This window comes from Daktulosphaira vitifoliae, unplaced genomic scaffold (assembly GCF_025091365.1).
Source record: "Daktulosphaira vitifoliae isolate Bord-2020 unplaced genomic scaffold, ASM2509136v1 Scaffold_5, whole genome shotgun sequence".
Classification (NCBI taxonomy): Eukaryota; Metazoa; Arthropoda; class Insecta; order Hemiptera; family Phylloxeridae; genus Daktulosphaira; species Daktulosphaira vitifoliae.
The window spans coordinates 8,121,056-8,131,791 of NW_026099576.1; the positions used below are offsets into that span (position 1 = coordinate 8,121,056).

Genomic DNA, 10,736 nt, shown 5'->3' on the forward strand with positions numbered 1-10,736 from the left:
CGGCATTGATCCCTTCCAAAAAGACTGGCCCTTATCGATTTGAATTTGCCGTTAGATCGGTATTGGCTCTTCATCTTCTTCTGTCATCGACCTTGCTAGTGGGCACATGTTTGTTGTTTTCTTGTACCAATTTTTTCAATGATTGAGTAGAGCCGCTAACGGCAAACGGTCAGGTCTTTTCGGCAAAGCATCCAGACCATCAGATGCGTTTTTTCGGAGACCGGGTATCGTTTTCTTTTTTTATAATTATATTTATGTAATGAGTTGTATTTTATCAATTATTTTTATTTTATTATAAATTAGCTTAATTTTATTTATGTGGGGAGAACACGTGTCCTATTTCTTTTAGTCAACGCTAAGGAACGAGTGTCCAGATCATTTCTGGTGTTTTTCATTAATTTCCGATTAACATTAACGGATGTGTTTTAATACAGTTCGTGATATTTGTTATATTATTTGATATTGTTTAAATATTTTATTTTATTTTTGTTGCATTTCTTTGCAGATGCGGATTTGATACACTCGTATTTTTGTCCATGTTTAACTTAATTTTCTTTTTTAATAATTAAATCAAATTTCCTTATTAATTTTATTGCGTAACTAACTTAAGTGTATTTTATCCCTGTTCTTTAATCTAGACATGGGTACGGTATGTTTTACATGTCAACCTTTTACAACTTCAATTACCATAGTTGTGGCTAATTAACCACGAGGTATTATAGTACTTTATACATATAACGACATATTAACTTATATAATAATTTATATATATATATAACACGATATATTAACTTAAATTAAACTATTAATTAAACTAAAATTAAATTCCACCTATTGTCCGTTAATCATATATGATATGTGTGACACCTCGCCTAGGTGGCGACCCTTACTACTATAGCCAGTCGGTATGCAAGTGGCAAACCACGTTGTTGTTGCAGGCCGACAAAATGCCCACTTGCAAAATAAAGTTTAACTTTATATTCTATGTCAATTAATATTCCTAAAAATCAGTGTATTCCCTTGTAAAGTATTTTAAAATAAAATAAAATACAAAATCTAGAATTTTAACACAAAAATATTTTTGAACACGGTTACTATTTTTACTAGGAAGAAAATCTATATTTTGAATTTTTTTTTTCATAGTAAAGTATACTATATAAGCTTTAATTTAAGATATATATAAGTGTCAATATTTCCGGAACATTTTCAAAAATGAAGTTGAAAAAGTTTAACTTGTGTGCAAAAAAAATTTTTATCTTCCCCTGTGGGCAGATTTTCAAAAAATTTATATCATATGAAAGGAAAATATCTAAGGTTTCAATACAAAAAACCCAGTAAAGTCAAAATAAAGTCTGAAATTTTTTTTTCATAATTAGGTACGTTACATTGGTTTCAATTTAACATATATATATATATATATATATATATATATATATACATATATATAAACGAAATTAAAAAAGAAAGAAGAATGATATAAATATTAATTCTCATAAAAAAATTGTATTGATGTAAAATGTAAAAAATAAAATTGAGTTTTTCACAAAAATAGCATTTGGTAGCCATGAAAACAAAACATAGTCCGAAATTTTTTTTTCCATAATATAGTATATTATATTAGCTTTAATTTAAGATATATATAAAAGTGTCAGACTTTCCGGAACACTTTCAAAATTTAAGTTGAAAAAGTCAATTTTTTGTGAAAAAGTTGTCATTTTGAATCCCCCCATCTGTGGGCAGGTAAAGGGTCATATTTATAAGAAAAATATACCCAATGAAAGGCTAGGACATCATAGTAAAACCAATACCTTCTCAGCTTCGCATCAAAGCTAAAAAATACCATTTCAGTATTTATAATTTATTCAAGTAAAATTAACACATTTATATTATAATTATGGTTGATTTATTTATAACTTAATAATGTTACAATACTATTAACATAGCGTCTTACATTTTTTACTATATTTAATAAAATAATTCACATGTTTTACAAAACTAAATAGATTATAATGTTGCAAAGATGTTTGACATTCGTATTAGGTTTTTCTTAAGGCTTTAATATGACTTTTAGGATTATATACAGTTTATTTTCTTGTAAAAATATAGTGGCTCGATTGATATTAGAATAAATCAAAAAAAAAAAATTATACTTCTTTTACAAATGTAATAATCAGCGTTTAATGAATTATTTTAATTATATAAGGATGTCAAAGTTATTTCAATGTCTTACCATAATTCATTTGTTCAAAACCATTTATGTTTAAATTAGCAATGCAATTATGGAATGCAAATTGTGCTTGTGGTAAATTTTTGGATGACAAATAATTAATAACTTTATTAAGTTTAATACCTGCTGATGTTGGTAATATTAGTCCCTAAAAAAATAACATATTCAATCTTCAGAGTGTTATAGTAATTTGGAATTGCTAAACGAATAAAAACGTGCTGTTTTCAACAATTGTTATTACTTGATATATATTTTAAAATTATATTTCATAAAACAAAAAAGGTGTATAATAATATATTTTATTATTTAATTTTTACTTACAGAAAACATGGAATCATCTAAAACCAAATACGTGTAAAAAGCAGCACAACAATACTCTGCAAAAGGGATTTCGTCAGATTCAAAAAACTCCATCTAAAGGAATTTTACCAGAAATAATTTTAATTATATCTCCGACTATACATTTTCGTACTTCGTTTTGGTCGTCTTCGTTTAAATCTCCTTCGTGCACATCTAAAGCATTGCAAAACTATTAACCCATTTATTTTTATTGTATAATAACAGTGTATAAGGTCAATTACTCATTTCTGACGTATCATGTCCATCAAGAGAATACATTTTTATGCAAGCTCACAGAATTTTATATGCTCGATAAAAACGCAAATTTAATCGTTTTTTATATGTTTTCAAATCGCCCGTTATCTTAAAATAAAGATGTTTTTATAATTAAAAAGACATATTAAAAAAACTTGTATTATGTAAATATTTATATCATAGTTTAATTAACGTTTAGTTATAAGACGAGGAAGCCTGTTAATATTCAAATTCTATGCGGGGGGAGCAAGATTGTACAGTTGCTAACTAGATGTATATCACATGGACGAAATTCGAGATGGGCTTGCTGCTCGCTCATAAGTCGGCGCCTGCGATACCAAACCGGCAAGTCACCGCGAGCAAAGTTGGACCGGAGGGTGGTGTCGTATATGTCCAATTGCTTGGCATACACGTATATCGCTTTATATTGTAATTGATAATTATCGGTAAAAATATTACAATCTGTACTTTATATTAATACTAATTAAATAAAATTAGTTGTCATAATAATCACACTGTTCAATACTATAATTTAACCATTGTTAACAATACTATCAAATTGTATTAATTATGTAACATTTAATCTGTAAAATAAATTGACATTCGCTAAAAACGCTGACAACAATATCCCTGGATTGGGGGGGGGGGTACCGTATTACACTATATAGAGCACAAAAATCCTTTCAGAGCGGCATTCGATTTTATCGTATTGATGCGACTTACGTCGCAAAAATGTAGTCGACGCTGGTTTTGAGGGTAGAGACCCGTGGGCCGTTTATTAATGAGCAACAACGGGTTAACTTTAAAGAAAGACAAATAAACCGAAAAGACGAATACAGTAATAATAATCTTCGCTTAATATCGCGGCACTTACGACTCGGTGTCCGACATGGCCCTCGGGCGTCAAAACGTTAGCAGCGTTGATGGCGACGGTGCGCGGGTGCGGATCGGTTTGTCTTGTCCGGAGCCGCGGCGAACATCCTCGACGTTGTCACGCTGACAACGGGAAGAAGACTCTCGTATCATTTGCGGCGGGTCGTCGTCGGCCGTGCAGCACTTGCTGAACTTTGCACCGTGGCGTATGGCACGCGGTGTTGGTCAGTCAAATACTCATAGTAGGGCGACGGCTGATAAAGGTGGCACGAGTCGCGGGGCATCGCGTATAACGAAGCGACGCTGGGCCGTGTCAGTATATACTAAATGAACAATTGTCAGCCACAAATCTGTGTCGTTGTCGGCTACCTTTTTTACGCGTGTGATTTATATACGAAAAGAATTTGTTTTAATTATTTATCTTGTGACGAAATGCAAATCCAATATCTCTAACTATATAAACATATTGAAATATTTATCTCACAGCAATTTGCAAAACAGAAAAAGAAGCAAGTAAATTTATGTTATCCCAATTATTTGGAGTTCAGAAGTTTGAGTAAAGGATGACAAAGCAATAAATCATTTATTAAATCAATATCTTTAAGTGTTAATTTTGACTGGTTGGTTAAAATATTATACATTAGAACGTTATATGGTATTCGTGAACTGGCTCCGCCGTCTCGTTGCCTCTTAGTTAGGACATTAGAAAGACAAAAGTTTATTACACCTCGATTTCTAATGTACTGCGTTTATTATTTTTATATCTACTTGTCTTTGTCGTTCTAAACCCTCGAACCATATGACTCCCATAGAACCACAACCTGATGTTCTCACCGTATAAAAGCCGAACTTCTAACTTAATCATTTTTTGTTATTTGAATTATAACAGTGGAAAATAGTATTAAGAATACATTTAAATTCTTGTCAATTCGCATTTCTAAAATGTAAATTATTTTTTATTGAATTGTTAGAATAATCTAATAAGCATTGAGATATTATTAATATCAGCATTTCGTTATTTTGTACCTCGGGATATTCTACTGCAAACAAACTTGAGTGGAAAATTATACAACAATCTTCAAACTTTTCTGTAATAATAGATTTATCGAATTTTAAAAATTCAATTATTTTTTGACTCATTTCTTTTGGCTGAATTTCACGAGAAATTATATCATCTCCCAGTCTACTTAAAAATTGATTGAATTCTTCTGTAAAATACAAATTAATAACGATAAATTAATTATACATCTGAATAACTCATTCAAAAATTAATACTATTTAAAATAAATAGTTGCAACGTTAAAATACAAATAATTATATAAAATCAAAAGTGTTGCTAATTAGATAGACTTTTTTCTCATTCATTTTTATTTTGGTTAAGATTTTATTTTGTATTTGTATTAGGATTTTCTTAAGGTTTTAAAATGATTTTTAGGATTATTAATAATTTTTTTTTTGTAAAAATGTAGTAGCTCAATTGATATTATAGTAAATTAAAAAAAAATTATACTTCTTTTACAAATGTAATGATCAGCATTTAATGAATTATTTTAATTATATAAGGATGTCAAAGTTATTTCAACGTCTTACCATAATTCATTTGTTCAAAACCATTTATGCTTAAATTAGCAATGCAATTATGGAGTGCATTTTGTGCATGTGATAAATTTTTGGATGACAAATAATTGATAACTTGATCAATTTTAATATCTGCTGATGTTGACAATATTAGTCCCTAAAAAAAAATTAGTTTTCGCTACTGGTTTTAAAATTTATTTTACACAGAACTTCTATTAAGTTCCTCGGTAATTAATTGGATTTCCAATAATAGTATATCGAGAGAAAGTTAATCATCTATATTATTATAATACGTTAGATACACAGAGCCCTACGATCTGTGTCGCATTAGTCAGCGATTGCTCTACTACGTGTACATGGTAATTGGACTGACTAACACAGTCTGCCACACGTTACAGTACAAAGTCCAGCAAGTGTCGCTCGCCCCACGACGTCCCTTTGCAAATATTGGTCGAGTCTGCTTCAAGTCGTCGATGATTTACGCCACTGGCTCTGGACGTGTTGCGCAACCTGACAAGATGAACCGATACCGCACCGTCGCCATCAACGCTGTTACTATTGACGTCTGAGGACCATGTCGGACACCACATTTCTGACAACAGCGAAAGTGCCACGATTATATGCGAACATTATTATTAATTGGGTTTGACATTTAGATTTCTTTTTTTTAATAATCTTTTGGTGTTCTTCAGTAATAAACGACCCATGCCTCTGTACCATCTATATCAGTGTCGACTACATTATTGTGACGTAAGTCGTGTCAATTATAATTTCGAATTTATCCATGTTGTTGTAACTCAAAAAAAAGAGAATGAAGGAATTTAAATAAAATAATTAGATTAAAGGAACAATAATATTATATAATATATAATATTATGTATGAATGCGTTGCTTGAGCAGATTTTGAAACAATTGAGACTCTTTTGGTCTTAAACTTAATTCCTTATAATTATTTTTTTTTTGAGTTACTTTTTATATCGGGGTCAGTGCTCCGAGGGTTTTCTTTTTTTTATTAATGTAATTTCAAAGAAAAAGGAATATTACTATTCATATATATATTAATTTTACTAAAAATCCAGAGCAATCGCCAACCGTAAAATAACAGCTCAAACGAAATCTGCTCTATATGGATTCTACTCTATCATAAGTACTTAGCTTAATTTTTTTGCCTTGAATCGAGAGCAATCGCCAACCGTAAAATAACAGCTCAAACGAAATCTGCTCTATATAGATTCAGTTTTACCAAAAGTACTTATTTACTTTATTATTTATATTAAAATTTTATATTCAGCATTTTTGCTTACCTTTGAATAAATATTCTTTCCTTTTTTCTTATTTTTTTTATGTATCTTTTCACACTGATGATGTTGATGAACTAACTGACATTCAGAGATTCTAAATGCAAGTGAGTTGTTTATGCCTCGTTAACCCGTCTTTTATACTTTTGTTTTAATTCAATTAGGGATCAACATCATTAGTGTTTCCAGATATTTTTATTGACATATAATTTAATTATGATCAAAGTTTACAATATTTTCTTTAAATACACAAATAATATAAGTAATAATATGATAACATAATTTTTGTCACGTTAATACTATTATTACAACATCTACCCTAATTTTTTTAAGTGTTGTGCCCTCACAACTATCGTTTAACATAGGCAAAAAATTGATTAAATATAATAAGAATAATTGTATACTGAAAGTTGATTAATAAATTTAGTATTTATGTTATATAATGATTAAAAATTAGTAATGTGAATATTAAATATTAGTAGATAATATTATAGTTAAAAGTTAATAGTATGAGCCAATGCATTTAAAATTTAAAAAATTATAGAATACATAAAAAAATAACAGTATGATAGTATATAAGTATATATGGTGCCAAATATAATATTAAAAGATAAGACAATATAAAATTTTTGTTTACATTTTTTTTAAATGTATGTAAAAATAATGTGATAGGACTAATTCAAAACATTGTGAAAAAAAAAGTGTAATGTTGTCTGAAAAATCATTGTCCTGTTCTCTCCATACGTAGTAATAGTCATAAAAAATAATAAGTTCAGACGTTTTTTGTTCTTCTAGAATTTTTGCTCTTGTAATTATAAGGTATTGCTCTTTGGTTCTGTACATGATAANTTTGTAATTATAAGGTATTGTTCTGTACATGATAATTATAGAAGTGCTATTCAAATTGGAAATCTATGATTTTTCTTTATTTTTGGACTTCAAATTTTTAGTTGGTGTAGTTGTATGTTTCTTTTGAAATCATAAATGTCAAAATCAAAAAAAATTTTTTGCAAACACTAATAGATTTCTTTTTTTTTGTTTTTCTTCGTAAGTACTGATATTATATGAGCACTTGGTTCCTTAGTTTTTACTGATAATTTGAATTCCGAAGTCTTAATCTGGTGAAGCTGATTCATCATTGCCAAACTAATTATTTTAATTACCATTACTAGTATGAATTGCATTTTCTTAATTCGTATCGATCTTTTGTATTTTTTAATGATTTGAAATTATTGAAACTTGCTTTACAATTGTTATGTTGTTTTTAAAAAAAATTATTTGTTGTATTAACCAATTATAAAATTACAATTACTGATTGTATAAGTAATACAATGTTAAACCTTTTTTAAGTGATGATAATAATTATATTAAATATTAACCACCAGGGTCAAAAATAAAAATGACATGCTTAATGCAATTCATTTTCATGATGTATTTAACAAAAGAATGTTTGTAGTTTTCAAAAGACCAATAATGTTTATTTAAAGAATTATGAAATATACTTTTAGAATATTAAATGTTTCTTCTATAATTAAGAAAAAATTTTGGAATATTTTTTATATAAGAATTTAAGTTATAATTATAAAGTATAGATTTACCTAATAAAAATGAAAGCGTTTTATTATATATATTTTGAAAACTTATAGTTTTAAATTCTCGAATTATTTTAACAGTATTATGAATGTTATAAAAATAAGTTGAATCTAATTTAAAACGATTTGATGGTTTCACATATTCCTGTAAAAACTTGTAATTGAAATAGATAAGGTTAAAATTTTGAAAATTTTCTATTGCCTTTGATAGATTTATTTTACTTTTAATTGACATCTGATTTTTTTCAATTTTTTTATTTGAATTTTTATCTGAAACAACTAAAGAATTTGAAAAAAGTTTTTTGATTTTAATTAATGCTGGTGTTATAAAATTAAATCTATTTGATGTTGTATATTCATCTATTTGTTTGTTTAACTCTACTTTCTGTGTTATACTTATAGATTTATTTAAATTTGGAAAAATAAAATTCTCAATTACATTTTCTTCATCTGCTGTTTTAATTTCAACAATATGATTAAACTGTAAATTATTATATGGTGTTATTATTTTAGAGACTTTTTTGTGTTCAGAACTAATTAAATAAAATAACATATTAGTTGTGGTGCCTTTCATATCTACAATGGTTGGCTTATTTTCATGTGTATGTGTAAAAGTGTTTAAAATTGTGTTATTAAGATTTTCATTATCTTTTGTTTTTATTGACAAATTGTTTTCATTAATGTTTAAATTATTAATGTCAATATTATTGGCAATTTTATTGAACTCTTTTTTGTTTATGTGTTTAAAAATAGATTTTTTTAAGTTGTCTATTGATTTAAATTCTGTAAAAGTTATAGTTTTTATTGGAATATCTTTGGATTTTTTATCTGTTAATGTACCTGGAATCCAATGTGTATTATTTTCTACATTATATAAAACTATTGGAGGACGATTACCCAAACCATAAATGATTCCAGTTTTATTTGTACAGTCAAAAATGTAAGTATCGTGATTGTAATGATTTGCAATAGCTGCTAATTCATCATCACTAAACCAATAATTAGGCAACTCAGAAAGATTTAAAATTTCTAAAATTTCCATTATTGAAGTTATTTTTTTATCTTTATTATCATTTAATGCATTACAAATTGCGTAGATTCCACAATTATTTGGACTATATATATTTTCCCCTTTTTTATATTTTTCATAAATTTTTAAGTTATTATCAATAGTCTTTTCATTAATTGTATTTTGATTAGATAAATGTTTTGAATAAAAATCTTTTGTTATATTAATTAATGATTTATGTTCCTGAGTTTTCCAATTATTAGTAATGTGTTTTTCATTTTTATGACATATTATAATATTAATATTTGTATTCAAAAATGTTGAAAAGATAATTTGTTTTATTATGGTCCACTCTTTTTTGTCAAAACCTGATTCTATTTTAGGCATTGCAACATCAGTATCATTGTGTTTATTCATTTGAATTCTTAAATTGTTTAATGCTTTTTAAATATTTATATATTTTGGTTTTTCAAAGTAATAGTTTTTTGTTATTAAATAATAAATTACTCTACCATTTAAACAAATTGGAATAGCATCTCCTATTTTGGGTTTAAGTTTACATAATGTAGGAGCCATATTACCATATCTATTGCAAATATCTAAAGCTATACCCTTATTCATTTTTAGATCGGTAGAAATGCAATGTGCAAATGAATAATAATCATCAACAGTAAATAAATCTATTACTTTTTCAATAAAGTGTAAATTTATGTTATTGATATTAAATTCTTTATTATGATAAACAGGCATTAATTGATTTTTATTTATAATTAAAAAGTTTTTATCAAAATTAATGATCCCATTGTTTTTATCTAAAAAATCATTACCAATAATTATTGAACAATTTAAATTTAAGACAACAAAAACATTAATAGCAAAATTAACGTGATTTATTAATATATTAATTGTTGTTGTTCCCAAGATTGTTAACGGTGTGTTATCTGGACCACCTATTTTAATGTTATTTTTATGGATAATTTGATCTTTGGGTAGTAACTTATTTGTTATACAACTAATGTTTGATCCTGTGTCAATATTTATTGGGATTTTTGTGTTATTGAAATAAGCATAAAAATGTAAAGCATGATTAGTATCATCAATTATATTATTAATATGTAGTATATTTTGATTTTTTGCTGAATTTATAGGTGAACAAATATTTTCAGCCTTTTTGTTTAACCTCAATTCAAGTTTTTTGAATATTTCTTACAATAGGGAGCTGTATGTCCTATAGAATTGCATAACTGACATATGACTTTATTGTTTTTAAAGAAACAATCTTTTGAAGTATGATTTGTTTTAGTACATATGTTACATTTCATGACATTATTATTATAACCTTTTTCATTATAATTAGGTTGAAAATTTTTGCGATAGTTAATGTCCTGTCTATTTTGGCTAAAATTATTTTTTTGTTGAGAATTTATTTGATAACGATTTAAATTTGATGAATCATTATAAAAATTATGTTTGTTTAAATTAACATTGTCTCTATTAAAACTAGAATTATTTTGAAATCGATTGTTATTTGATGGATTATTTCATACTTATGAATATTTCTTTTT

General features: G+C 26.9%; 1 long non-coding RNA gene across 2 annotated transcripts; it reads right to left on the reverse strand.

Moving 5' to 3' along the window:
- Window positions 1-1,915: 1,915 nt before the first annotated feature.
- On the reverse strand, window positions 1,916-5,997 carry LOC126907558 (uncharacterized). 2 transcript variants are annotated; one of them, XR_007704559.1, is made up of 6 exons: window positions 5,285-5,997; window positions 4,721-4,902; window positions 4,463-4,631; window positions 2,809-2,929; window positions 2,549-2,740; window positions 1,916-2,375 (listed from the first exon to the last, which is right to left on the reverse strand). It is a non-coding gene; the product is annotated as an uncharacterized LOC126907558 (long non-coding RNA). The 2 variants fall into 2 exon arrangements; XR_007704558.1 differs by lacking the exon at window positions 4,463-4,631 and having other exon boundaries at window positions 1,921-2,375.
- Window positions 5,998-10,736: the final 4,739 nt, after the last annotated feature.